We start from the raw sequence: 14165 nt of genomic DNA on the forward strand, positions 1-14165 counted from the left end.
TCAGAATAAACTATCAGTGAATCAGTTGAATTTTACACTGCAGAGTAGAGATGTAATGACGAACAAGAGACACATCATTTTCAAATTTGTTGAGGTTAATGACACTACTGAAACAGAAACTTGGGTTAAAAAAGGGTAATCACGCAGTAAGCATATTCGCATTGTTCAAAGTGGTTCTGGAATAGACAGAATGGCTTCTGGACCGCAGATTACGCAAAGAAAGATAGTGTAAGAGAAAATATGTATATATCGTGCCTTGAAGGGCTGGCTACTCTTCAGAAGCAAGAGTTGGTTTCCCAGCCACAGACGCGTATAGTGCCCTCTACGACAGACGTGTTTTGTTGGACTGGTATCGGCTACACGCATGGTCAGCGACGACTGAGCAGAGGAAGGGGGAAGATGGGTAGTGAGAGGGGGGGAGGGTGCTTGAGATGGACGGAGAAAAGGGGTAGGACAAGGTGGACACAGAGAGAGCGGAATAGGAGATGGATAGAGAAGGGTGAGGAGGGGGCAGACAGGGGCAGGACGAGATATGAGGGGGAGGAAGAGATGTTCAGAGACAGGGTGGAAGAGGCATGTTGCGCAGGTAAGATTGGCATGGCTTACGGGATTACACATGTGGATGGGCATGGTTGAGCAGAGAGAGGTGGATGTGAGAAGAGAGGGAGGAGAAGGAGATGTACAGAGAGAGAGGCGAGGAGAAGATGGTCAGAGAGGAGATGAACAGAGAGAGGAAGGAGGAGGGGAAGACGTAGAAGGCAGGGTGAAGGCGTAGAGGGGTAGTAGGCAGCTGGAAAAAAGAGGAAGGAATAGATGGCTGTAAGGGAAGCAGGACATGGACAGAGCAGGAGGAAGATATGGTGAGAGAGAAGGGATGGAGATGGAGATAGAGAGAGGGGAGGAGGAGATGGAGAGACAGTGGGAAGGAGGACATCTATGAAAAATACGTGTCAAACTCATGCACGAGCGAAGCCACTGGGAAAAGGCTAATATATTACAAAAGCGAAGCGACAGATGACATGGAACATTTACTGCAGTACGATCATGCCGAAGGCTAAGATAGAACTGTTCTGATAGTGTATGGGAATTCATTCTGCTAGAAAAAAAAAGCATGACGTCCATCTAGGATCTAGCAAGATGTTATTCGTGATGCGATGGCCGCAAGAGAATTCCAAGGAGTGGTTGTTAAGGCAACCGACTCTATAACGAGAAGACCTGCTGAAATACAGATGCACGCTGCAGACGAGTCGCAGCTTAGCGCCTCGTTCACGTCTTCCAGGTAAGCGCGGACGTAAAATTCGGTGCCGGCTGGTGCCAGCAGAACCGGTTGCGGTAGTTCGATGACCGACCACCGCCTCCGTGTCGCGCTCATCTCCAGAAACAAGCCGTGATTTATTCCACATCCCACTGGGAGGGGTATCGGTGCTTATTATTTCTCCACACACGCGGCACGTCTCGCAGCGCCTGCAGTATCCAAATATTTAGTGTTTGTTCGCAACTGAAGAGGTCGTCGTGGATGTGTTAGCAACAGAGCTCGCCGGACCGCCACGGCGTGCACCTGTCACAGGCTTAATGGAGTATTTACTGCTCAAACTAAAACTCCTCCTGCCGGTGGAGCCTTCACTCCGCAAAGCAGTGTGACGTAGCTGCTCTTGGCGCAGGAAGAAAAGTGAGAAAAACAGCGAGTCTTAAACGTCAAATGAACCAATATTGGACAAGCTAATCTTAGAGCTGTTACAACTTGGCTTATGACTACGTAGACATCAGACGGTAAACCGCTTATAAGATAAACTTTTTTTTAGTGGATTAGGTATTACTATTATTATTATATTATTATTATTATTATTACTATTGTTATTAAAAGCCATTACTTTCTCCGTTTTTTTATGCCGTCCTCCATCTCTTCCTCCGCTCTGCTAACAATTTCATTTATGCAGCTTCTTCTTATTCGCTTTTATGACAAAGACCTTACTGACCATAGATAGCTCCTCATGCTACAAAACCTCTGTGCGAACAGGCATTGGAAGGCCCAAAAGTACCTTAAACGATATGAAGATGGCAACTGTTCTTTCGTTCGGACATGTCCGAAAGAACAGATGACATCTTCATATCGTTTAAGGCTAACCGGCTGATGACCTTCTTCAGTGTGGATGCACACGATTTGCCTGAACGCTTACGGGACTCGATGGATTGTCTGCCGCGAGTAATGGGTACAATGGCAGGGGCAATACGAATGTAGTGTGTGGACTGTAAGTTGAGAATGCGGGTCTCACGGGGAGCGTGCCGGCGATAAATCCTTGCAGTCGCACTATCCTCTGTGCCCTCGGTGGTTCAGATGGATAGAGCGTCTGCCACGTAAGCAGGAGATCCTGGGTTCGAGTCCCGGTCGGGGCACACATTTTCAACTGTCCCCGTTGATGTATATAAAGACCCGTCAGCAGCTAATGGTATTGACTTAATTGTAATTTCATGATGAATGACTGACTATACTAGTAGAGGTTGAAATGCCAGCGGAAATGAAACGGCATGCGTAACTTAAGCCCTGGGTTGAAAAGCCCGCACAGGTCCCCAAGGCGGACGGTCGGGGCACCTGAGCGCTGAAGCACAATACAGCGGGGCTGGAAGGATAACCGGATGATACTTCGGGAACTCTGAAAATCTTGAACGCAGCAGAGAGGAACGAGGAAGCTTTACCTCGGAAATCACGCAGGCTGGGTTATTTCCAAGGAGTTTTATTCTGAGAAGCATACCATTGTATGGGGATAGGTATTTCCTAGCAAACTTTCTGCGGTGGACGAGAAAAGAATAAAATATGCTTGGTCGGTGTTCGGAAGAATCTGTAGAGAGGGAGAGTATTCCATGATTTCGACAACATGATTCGCTTTCTGCAGTTACGATGGAGGGGAGCCAAGCTTTACTGGGAAGTCAGCGGTGGAGAGAAAGTGGTCTTCCGTTTTGACAGTCGCTTAGCATCAGCTTTTGTTGGGACAGATGGACGCGCCGTCTTTGCTCTAGGGAGATTTTATAGTTGGAACGGTTAGGCACTGTACTGCTGCGAACTTATATGATTCTGGACTTCACTTCTGGGTAGGAAGTCGTCGTTGAGTATGCAGTGTTCAGTGATTGAGAGCACTTCTTCTGCTTGCAAACACGTAGAGACGTTTTCTGAATTCCTTCCTTGTGGCTGGAAGTTCGCGTTTCTTGTCTGTAGAACACAGAGAGGAGAAGACAGTACTAGATTATAATAGTCAGAGGACTAGTGTTTGAAAGATTTTTTATTTGTGGCTGGAGTTCTTCCATGGTCGCAGACGTGTACGAGAACCATCAGTCTGACGCACCGGACGCAGTACATATGGTGATACTGATAACTGCATATTTTTTTAGTCTTGATTACAGATCGCTTGAAGAAAGATTTCACAAGAATGTGTGCCGTTCGTCTTTGATCCAATGGCACAAAGTTACGAGTCAGACTGCAGGACGCAAGGCTTCGTACCGTATTGAATTATGAAAGTCAAAAATCCAATACACTTCCACAACCCTTATCATGTACGTCTAGCTATAAACATAATCGTTATAATACAGTGGAGATCGTACAGTGTCGTGTATGTCCTCTGCCAACTGTATTTGTCTTCATGTGTCGACAGTATACGGTCAGGGGATACAGACTGCTTAAAATGTGCATTCTATGTATGCCTGTGAATAGATCTGTACGAATCAATCGTGGTTTCAGAGGCGTAATTTTTGGATGTGTCACTAACTACGCAAACAGTAACTGCCGATATAGAAGACAGTGCTCTTTCTCCTCGTGCCTCGTGGCCTGCTCCCTTGGCACACACACACACACACACACACACACACACATAAACACACACGCACACATACGCACAGAGGCACGCACGCAGAGGCTCACGTTAGACGGTGCGACGGTGGTCCAGTGTTTGGGCAGTCATTAGGCGTTGCTTGGACACTTCGCAGCTGAGCAAACTTGCAAGCTTCTCTGAGGTTCAGCAGTGCAGATGACAGCAGGTGAGTCTCACATTTCGGCTCTGAGTGGAACGGAAATAATAGTGGAGCATCAGCGCGATTTCAGTGCTTGAAGCGAGACAGACCTACCAGCGTATCAGATTCTTGACCTTTCATTCCCCCCCACTTGGCTCCTGAAAGATTTATGCTATATTTAGCGTTCGTTCAGATATTTCCCTTATTATGTAGTAACCAACATCAAGTGTTCATTCCCCACAGAAGAGGATTTATTTTTATTTTACGTACGAGAGGACATTTTAGATAACAAAATTTTTTATTTTTTTTTTCAAACAGATTTTCGTTTATAAAAAGACATTTGTCCCGAAGATTACTTTCGTTTTAAAGAGAATTTTCAGTTTAATTTCCGAAAACATTCTGATTAGCCAAGATATTTGAATTTCGAAAATATTGTAGGGTACAAGAAAAATTTTGTTTTCATATAGGAGAGAGTCTCTGAAAGAATTTTAGGTTTCCAGAAGTCTTTGCGATATGAAGAAGAATTTCAATTTTCATATTGTTTTAGTGGATCTTTTTGAGCAAATTTATTTAAAGAAATGCTAGATGACGAAAGCGATTATGTAAAAAATAAAGTGGGTTAGAATGAGTAGAGTGAGGAAAAAAAGAAAGGAAGAGAGCGCACTTGGTAGTGCGCTGTTCAGTAAACGTAGGATACGAGTTCGATTTCAGACTACGGACAGAGTTTTAACTTGACACAAATGTCCCACAAAGAGGTGCTTGAAGCCCGTTATGTGATTGGCGTAGCTGCTTCTTTTAACAGGCATAGAAAGAACGCCTCTATATACGTGTCTTATCACTGCCCGCCTCGGTTTGTTTCTTTCCTGTGACCCTACACAGTAGCAGAAGTCCTTAACCCTTGCGCGATTCACTGGCAGCTGGTTACAAATCCTGGAAGAAGGCGGATGAAATTGTATGCCAGTATTTGGCTGTCAAGAGAAGTAGAAATGGTGGCATACAATTTCTAGCCACCAATGTCGTTTCAAGTGTCCTGAGTTAAAATTCAAAGATCTATGCGGCGGATCGTTGAGTATCGGCGTGTGATACGCCGTTTATTCGGTCGTTGGATGGAGTCATTAAGCTCGGTGGTTTATTATATATGAAATTCTTTGTCACCATCTGTGAAATTTATTGGAACGACAGAATTCCATAGCAATTGAACACTGAACTTTAGAACATTAGTTGGTCAAAACGTTACAAACCGACCTCAGGAACTGGCTGTATCTCGTTTGCAGTCACTGAACTCTATGAACACAAAACACAAATGATCACCTGATAGTTCCGAAGCTACCTTGAACTTACATTTAAGTACCGATGTACATTTAAGTGGCGTTCCGATATACCAATGTGCAGCTCGGTCTCGCATGCTTTATTACGTTGTCACCTATTGTGCTGCCGCTCGTTCGGTGGGTTAATGTTAAGGAGCCAGAACATAGCATACGTCGTAAGTCACCAAGGTTTATACAGGGTGATTAGAAACGGCCTGAAAACGTTGTGAGGGTGTTGCAGGGGAGGTTCTGTTGACAAATAATTTTTAAGAAAAGAATTCGACGCATTGCGTCGTTTCCGAGCTATTTAGTACTGAAGTTAGCCTATCAGGTCGTTGCGCGCGCAAATTCGAGCATTTGCACGCGCTAAAATGCGGCAGTGCACAGACATCGGTGTGTCCGTGAGTTAACAGAGGTTCATAACCTCTTTATCAGCTGAAATATGCTTAAGTGATGAATTTAAACCAGGTGAGCAAAAGGTACGTTTGTTCGGGTTGGGGAAGACGTGTGTGAATTCCTAAGGGACCAAACTGCTGAGGTCATCCTTACCTAGACTTACATTACTTAAACTAACTTAAGCTAATTTATGCTAACAACAAACACACTCATGCCCGAGGCAGGACTCGAACCTCCGGCGGGAGGAGCCGCGCAATCCGTGACCTGGCGCCCTAAACCGCGCGGCCACTCCGCGCGGCTCGGTTTGAGGAAATCAAACGATGAACACATTTGGCGACAACACATCTGGCAACCTGCTTGAATTTTTCGAGCATGACGACCATACTGGCTAACTGTAATTCTAAGTGACTTGGAAAGTGCACAACACATTGAATTTTTTTCTTAACAATTATTTGTGAGTACAACCTCCCCTCCAACAGCTTTACGAGCTATTCAGTACATCAGCAGTTTCTAACCAACCTGTACGTCAGTGCAGAGACTGTTATTCAGCGTGCATTGCCTTTTCCCCTTAGCATGTTCTTTTTAGGCGATTGGAATGTGCCTGTAATGACATCAAATTAGCCCTACTACTGTCACGATGTACTTCTGAATTTAACTGCGGCAGGTGCATGTAACGGTGCGCGTAGGTGTCGCAAGTACAGGCGTCCAATGTGCCGCCAGAGCAAGGAAATAAAGTGCATTAACACATGGCTGAGAAAATGTAACGCAATAACACCAACGACAGCAAGGTGTTTAACGTTCGCGGCAGATGGACGTAGCTGCGTGTATCCTAGCGAGCGGGTGTTGCGCTCTAGTACGAAGAAAGAGCCGGCTTTTACCGCTAGTGATGCGTTAGCTGCCGCTCCATGTCATGACTGTGCATGTAGTATACATCCAATCTTGACTTCACCATCATGTAGGCGGATGAACTGGGACTTAACAAACTGTGAAATTTTCCTGCTCTTACATATAATTGCCTCTGACTCTACCAGTGCAGACCGACCATTACGATAATGAAATATGACTGAAGCCCGTGCGACTTTAAATTACTGCAAGGTCTAATTTTACTAAGCTACACAGAAGATGACTCCTACAACTAATTACAGAGCAAAAACTAAATAGTTAAAGAGGTCTACTACACAGTAAACGCGTGACCTATCTCACAGTAGGAAGCACACGCAACTGTTTCCCTTATCGAAGATGTAGCTTGGTAGCCATAATTCGCAACAGTAAAGTAGATCCTTTTATGGAAGTACGGCTAGCTGTTGTAAACCAAGTAACTATTTGTTTAGAGGTTACAGACGGTTAAGCATAAGAGTTGTTTTAAAATATTTGCATTTTACTGCGTTGCTTGGAATTTCAAGAGAAGGCTAAACTAGTACTATGCGAGCCCGCCAGGTTGGCCGTGCGGTCTAACGCACGGCTTTCTGGGCGGGAAGGAGCGCCTGGTCCCCGGCACGAATCCGCCCGGCGGATTTATGTCGAGGTCCGGTGACCCGGCCAATCTATGGATGGGTTTTAGGCGGTTTTCCATCTGTCTCGGCGAATGCGGGCTGGTTCCCCTTATTCCGCCTCAGTTACACTGTGTCGGCGATTGCTGCGCAAGCAAGTTCTCCACGTACGCGTACACTACCATTACTCTACCACGCAAACATAGGGGTTACACTCGTCTGGTGTGAGACGTTCCCTGGGGGATTCACCGGGGGCCAAACCGCACAATAACCCTGGGTTCGGTGTGGGGCGGCGGAAGGGTGAAGTGGACTGCGGTAGTCGTCGTGGGGTTGTGGACCACTGCGGCTGCAGCGGGGACGGAGCCTCTCCGTCGTTTCTAGGTCCCCGGTTAACATACAATACAATACAATACTATGGGAGCAAAATTAACACGACTCGATATCATCTTGGCGTTCTACATTCCGGACAGAATCTCCAGCAAGTTAAAAAAATCAGTTGGTCGTTAGTGAACATCCGTCGACTGCCAACGCCAGTTTAGTGTTCCTTGAGAAAATTCAAGGCCGCTATCAGGAATACCCAGCCAGTAATAGATCTGCAAGTGTTCGTGACGGATGTTAATGAACATAAAATATTGACTGCGTAGACCGTGTTGTTCTCCTCTTTTACTGATTCAACTTTTCGACGTTTCAACCGCGTTTAGGACCTGTGCACATACCGAGATATCATCCCGTCAGAAGAATGGAAACGCCGGGTAATTTAAGAAGTAGTCCAAGAAAGTGGCGTCACATGTTCACCTAGAAAAAATTACTGCCATTATTTTGTCAGTCCTTTCTATGTACATCTCGTGGTATTTTCCATCAGCTAATCATCAGCTTTGATTCCGTGATGTTGACAATAGTTACAGTAACTGAAACGTTAGATGAACAACGGAGAAAAGCTTACATTGTACGAACCTGCATTGTATGAACAGAGAAAAGTGTTGCACCCAGGCGCCTTGTCACGGTTCGTTCGACTTCTCCCGTCAGAGGTTCGAGTCCTCTCTCGGGCATGGGTGTGTGCGTGTTGTCCTCAGTGTAGGTTAGTTTAAGTTAGATTAACTAATGTGTAAGCCTAGGGACCGGTGACCTCAGCAGTTTGGTCCCATAGGAACTTACCACAAATTTCCTAAATGTCATCTTGTGGTATTGCAGTTCTTATTCCCGTGGTTGATTGATGAGATATTTCGCCTTACGCAACACACCTTTGGAGATTTTTTTTACCGAGACTTGTTTCAGCATTCATTGTTCTATTTTAGTGGATGCTTTATTTCCTTTCTGTAAAATTGTAATTACACATTAGCGTTTAGGGAAAACATTTGGCTCAAAATATTTACATTTATGAATGAAGTGATTGTTGCCAAATTTTATACATGGTTTGTTTACAGTTCACAGTTGAGCTATGTATTAATTCGCTGATGTATTGTATGTTGTTTATTAATAAGTGTCTAATGTTCTGTTTTATGGCTTATTTCGGAAAAGGGTCGTGTAAGCCTTAGTTTACATACCTTACATGAAGCCATAGAACGATTATGTTGGTAGCTGTGTGTCTGACACACAATCTACGCCGGCCGCGGTGGCCGTGCGGTTCTAGGCGCTCCAGTCCGGAGCCGCGCTGCTGCTACGGTCGCAGGTTCGACTCCTGCCTCGGGCATGGATGTGTGTGATGTCCTTAGGTTAGTTAGGTTTAAGTAGTTCTAAGTTCTAGGGGACTGATGACCACAGCAGTTGAGTCCCATAGTGCTCAGAGCCAACACAATCTACAACTTGTCATCTGCAAACAGCAAAAGGTAATTTTTATTTTTGTTTATTATGCATTTCCGAATGCAACTGGGTATGTAGCGCGTTAGTTCGCGTGTTTCTTACGGCTCTGAAGTTGTGGTGTTTGTCTCCTTTGTTTGTGGTGTGATAACACGCTGATTTCTACCACCTGTCGTTTCACAGCGATTTTTCAAACTTGCACAGTGTTTTCGCCGCCATTACGTGTTGTTGTCGCTGTGTAACATTAATTTGCTTCGCGGCATGTTTGTGTGGATGAGCAACGCAGATTTTCTCTAATGCGGGTCCAAAAATCCCATATTATTTATCTGGTGGTACAGAGCAATCTGGTGAATAGCGAAATCTTAGTATATTACTGCCAGTTACAGTACACCGTGAAATACCACCACTCAGTTTCTCGGATCCCTCTGACAGTGACTTCCTGTGGCGTCGTATGCGACAACCTATTTACAGAACCACAAATTTCTAGCGGCAATGCACATGCTGCCTAACAGATGGGGAACTACAACATGGGATTCTATCACTCTGGGAGAGCAGCGTTTCTTCCCGTCCAACATGCAAAAGCAAACTGAATAATGGCTCATCTGCGCCAACCCGAGCACAACATAATGATGGTTCAACTGTGCCAGTCCGAAAGTCACTCGGTGTTTAAAGGATTGTGCTTTGACGTAAGCTCAGTGGAGACGACCCCTAATGAGTACTGTTTTACAGCGCTGAGACAACTATAGGAAGATTCTGACCATCCGCGACACAACCTATCACTTATCAGGAAATACAAGGCGAAGAATCCCCGCCGTGCTAGCATTGACACAAAAAGATATGAAATTAGATCGAAAGATACAGCGTTAGATTTCCGTCACACCACAACCGTGTACCATGTAATTAAAGAATACAATCAAAGCAAACAACAAATCATTGCCATCTTCCCGAATCTCAGGAGTCAATTTTATAGTACACAAAAGGCACTTAAAAACTACATAACCCAGCACCTCCGGCTACCCGCTTGACTGGCGCGAATCCCTGACCATATGTGCAATCCAGTAGTACGTTTCGACGTTATTTACGGTAGAACTATTTTCAGTTTCGGGTCAACCACAGTGAGTTCTGTTACTAAAATCTTGTTCCACATTTCTAGGCAAGTCGACATGTCTCCACCAAGATTCATGCTTAGACAGAACCAACACCACGTTGTATTCAATCGTACTTCACCATGACAAGCCAACATACTGGAGGATTCCCTATACTGTTCCACGGCATTTTTAATACCAACAGACTTTTCAGCACTCGACGGTAAACCCGCTTCACAGGAGTTACCTACCGAGAGATTGCAGCAGGGTTGGGCAGAATTTTCATCAAAAAATTCCTGCCGTCAGATGTCATATCCGATTAGTTGAATGTAATCTATGGGACTGTGCCAACAAAGAGAAGTCACACAGCCTCAGCATAACACGAGAACATTTCTGCAAGAAATGACAGTCACAGAATAGCTTAGAACAAAGACCAATTTTGTCGTGGGCGAAGAAGAAATTGGCTTTAATCACTAGAACGAGGGTAACCATCAAGGACTTGAAAATCATTTTTCCAGCCGGAATTTCAATGTTCCCAGGAGTCAAACATCGGTCGTATATTTGGCACGTGACTCATTTCACTACCTACTCGATACCCATAACCACTGTGGACATACCCAGCAACATCGATATTGCATCATGTGACAAAGATGCTTCAGATGCGGTTCAGAAAGTTTTTAGTCATGTCTCTTTATTTGCACTAACGAGGAATGCAAGGTGGTATTCAACGAGGACCGACCACGCTGTTGGAGTGTTTACGGTCTTTACTGGATCAGACAGAATACCATAATTCCGAAGCACGGACTATATTTCGTGTTTTATTTTTTAAGCATGAGGAGCTTTAATATAAAAAATAATGACTACAAAAGAGAAACAAGAGGAGGAAAAAAAGGAAAAAAATTACGATTACATTGTGAGATGCTGGCAAGAGATGGCATTTTAGGAGAGAGACATGATGGATTTTATGGGGAGACGCTAAATAAGTTGTAAAGTGACAGGCTACAGGTCTTAAGGTCTTGAGTTCGCATTCCGGTCAATCATAAGATGTTTATAAGTTCTTCCACTTCTGCTTAAGTGTGCAAAATGCTAGTCGCAATGCGCTTCGGATTCCACGTTAACGCGTAGGTCATCCTATAACCGGCGAGGTAAGTAATTTCATGGGTGAGTGGAAGGAAAGGGCATGTAATCTCGATTAGGGCAGTGCCTAGAAAGGCACTGTGGTATTTAAACCAAAGTCGATGACAGCTTTACTACAGGTAATATATAGCTCCAGTGCATTGCAGTACAATTCTGAAAAGCTTCGACTAGCAGACTTCTTCCGGCTACGGATGTTCTGCTGGTATGTGTACGTCGTTTCATTTTCTTCTTGCTTTATCCCACGCGCTTTATTTTGTTTCCAAGATAGCAAAATTCCACCACTTCTCTAATTCTGATTATTTTAAATTTGACGCTGATCTTATTTCTGGTTCTATTCCTTTGTCGTTCGTTGTTTTACTCTCAATCTACAATCAGTATTCAGTAGATTGTTCATTTCATTCAATAGGTACTTTCAAGATGAGAATTACAGTCCTCGCTCAAACTTTGTAAGCTCTAACGAGCCGTCCATATCTCTCACAACAGAAATGTAAGATCAACAGTAATGAAGAGCTACTTCGCTTTCAGATAAGCTGATCCTACGCGCGTTGCATCTTCAAAGAAGAATATTTTAACTGGACAAGAGCTGGCTGTAAACTACGGGTACTAGGTAGGTTCCTGCAACAAATGTAAAGTAAAGGTCCCTAGAAGAATCGTGGCCATTCATTGTGTGGCCTGATGTCTGGATTCAGATACAGGTCGTTTCTTTCCATCCTCGTCGACCCCGGACTGTGACGATTGGCGCTATTGATTGTAGCTGACTGTTATGGCTCACTACGGCACTCGCTCTTTGAAGTGTCTTTCAATTCCTGTACTGCTCATCTGGAAACAGACAACGTTCTGGAAAATCCTGTACGGTCATTCTGTTTTACTGGATGGCCTTGAGGGAGAGGGAGGGGAAGGGGTGGGGGGGGGGGGAGGGGGGAAGCGGCCCCTTTTCATCTGTACCAGACCTGCGCAGCTACGTCCGTCCACTGGTTGTTAATGAATTCCATTAACCGTTATGGCTTCCCGTGGTGTTCACTCTTCGGGCGCGTCTCCATTCCGATACGACCATTACGTCGTGCCTCCGAGCTCCGCGTCTTGTAATTACTGAAAATAGTGTCGTTAAATCAGTCGCGAGGTGGTATGGGGCGTGCAGTGAAGCTTCATTTCCGTGCCCTCTCTTCGGCCCCTTCCACTGGAAGTCGTGCGTATGTGTAGATTGTGTTACGCATATAAGTACAAGGTAAGTTTATTTAGGTGCAACATTTACTTTAACCAAGTTCGTGCCCATGGTGTAGGCCAATGATCGACAGTGGTACACGACGACAACATAGAAATAAAGTACTTGAAACGTAATGAAACACAATGTTTACTTTAGTGAATCTCTTGTACACTCTTCCTTGAACTATTGCCTACTGATTTACAACCTAGCACAACCCATAATGTATTAGTTTGTAGTATAAACGTGATGATGAAATGTCTCCAGCAGGAGCATCAAACTCATCATGCCAATGGGACATTTAATTATTTTGTCCTTTCAATAGTTGTCCTATGGTCATGTTTCACGATATTTTTTTACACTCATGGTAGAGAAATATTTCTTGTATATTATTTCCGAGTACGCTGCACAACAAAGTTATTCTCTCCCTCACTCTCTCTCTGTCTCTCTCTCTCTTGGAATGGTAGAGGAATTGCTAACTATAAAGTCGTTTTTAGCAAAGTTTATTCGTTTATCCATAGGATAACCTCAAACTTTGTTTCATGCTGCGAGAGGTACAGGACACCTGTCCACGACAAAAACTTATCTACATCTACATGGATACTCTGCAAATCACATTTAAGTGCCTGGCAGAGGGTTCATCGAACCAGCTTCACAATTCTCTATTATTCCAATTCGTATAGCGCGCGGGAAGAACGAAAACCTGTATCTTTCCGTACGAGCTCTGATTTCCTTTATTTTATCGTGGTGATCGTTCCTCCCTATGTAGGTCGATATCAACAAAATATTTTCGCATTCGGAGGAGAAAGTTGGTGATTGGAATTTCGTGAGATGATTCCGTCGCAACGAAAAACGCCTGTCTTTTAATCCGCGATAGTACAAAACGTGCTGCCTTTCTTTGAACTTTTTCGATGTACTCCGTCAGTCATATCTGGTAAGAATCCCACACCGCGCAGCAGTACTCTAAACGAGGACGGACAAGCGTAGTGTAGACAGTCTCCTTAGTAGGTCTGTTACATTTTCTAAGTGTCCTGCCAGTAAAAAGCAGTCTTTGGTTACCCTTCCCACAACATCTTCTATGTGCTCCTTCCAGTTTACGTTGTTCGTAATTGTAATAAAGAGGTATTTAGTTGAATTTACGGCTTTTAGATTAGTCTGATTTATCGTGTAATAGAAGTTGAACGAGTTCCTATTCAGCACTCATGTGAATGACCTCATACTTTTCGTTATTTAGGATCAACTGCTACTTTTCGCATCATTCCGATATTTCTTCTAAATCGTTTTTCAGTTTGTTTTGATCGTCTGATGAATCTATTAGTCGATAAAGGACAGTGTCATATGCAAACAACCGAAGACGGCTGCTCAGATTGTCTCCCAAATCGTTTATATGAATAAGGAACAACAAAGGGCCTATAACACTACCTTGGAGAACGCCAGAAATCACTTCTGTTTTACTCGATGAGTTTCCATCAATTTCTACGAACTGTGACCTCTCTGACAGGAAATCACAAATCCAGTCACATAACTGAGACGATATTCCATAAGCAAGCAATTTCACTACGAGCCGCTTGTGTGGTACAGCCTTCCGGAAATCCGGAAATGCGGAATCGATCTGATATCTCTTGTCAATAGCACTCAACACTTCATGTGAATAAAATGCTATTTGCGTTTCACAGGAACGATGTTTTCTAAGCCGGCCGAAGTGGCCGTGCAGTTAAAGGCGCTGCAGTCTGGAACTGCAGGACCGCTACGG

The 14165-nt window shown here is 44.3% G+C and overlaps 1 protein-coding gene and 1 non-coding gene across 2 annotated transcripts in view; one reads left to right on the forward strand and one right to left on the reverse strand.

Annotated features, from left to right (window-relative positions):
* The window catches only part of LOC124616267, a 131026-nt gene that overhangs the window by 76147 nt on the left and 40714 nt on the right, over positions 1-14165 (reverse strand). The gene's annotated exons all lie outside the window — the stretch shown is intronic.
* Trnat-cgu lies at positions 2320-2394 on the forward strand. Its single transcript has one exon. It is a non-coding gene; the product is annotated as a tRNA-Thr (tRNA).

Source organism: Schistocerca americana, chromosome 5 (genome assembly GCF_021461395.2).
Source record: "Schistocerca americana isolate TAMUIC-IGC-003095 chromosome 5, iqSchAmer2.1, whole genome shotgun sequence".
Lineage (NCBI taxonomy): Eukaryota > Metazoa > Arthropoda > Insecta > Orthoptera > Acrididae > Schistocerca > Schistocerca americana.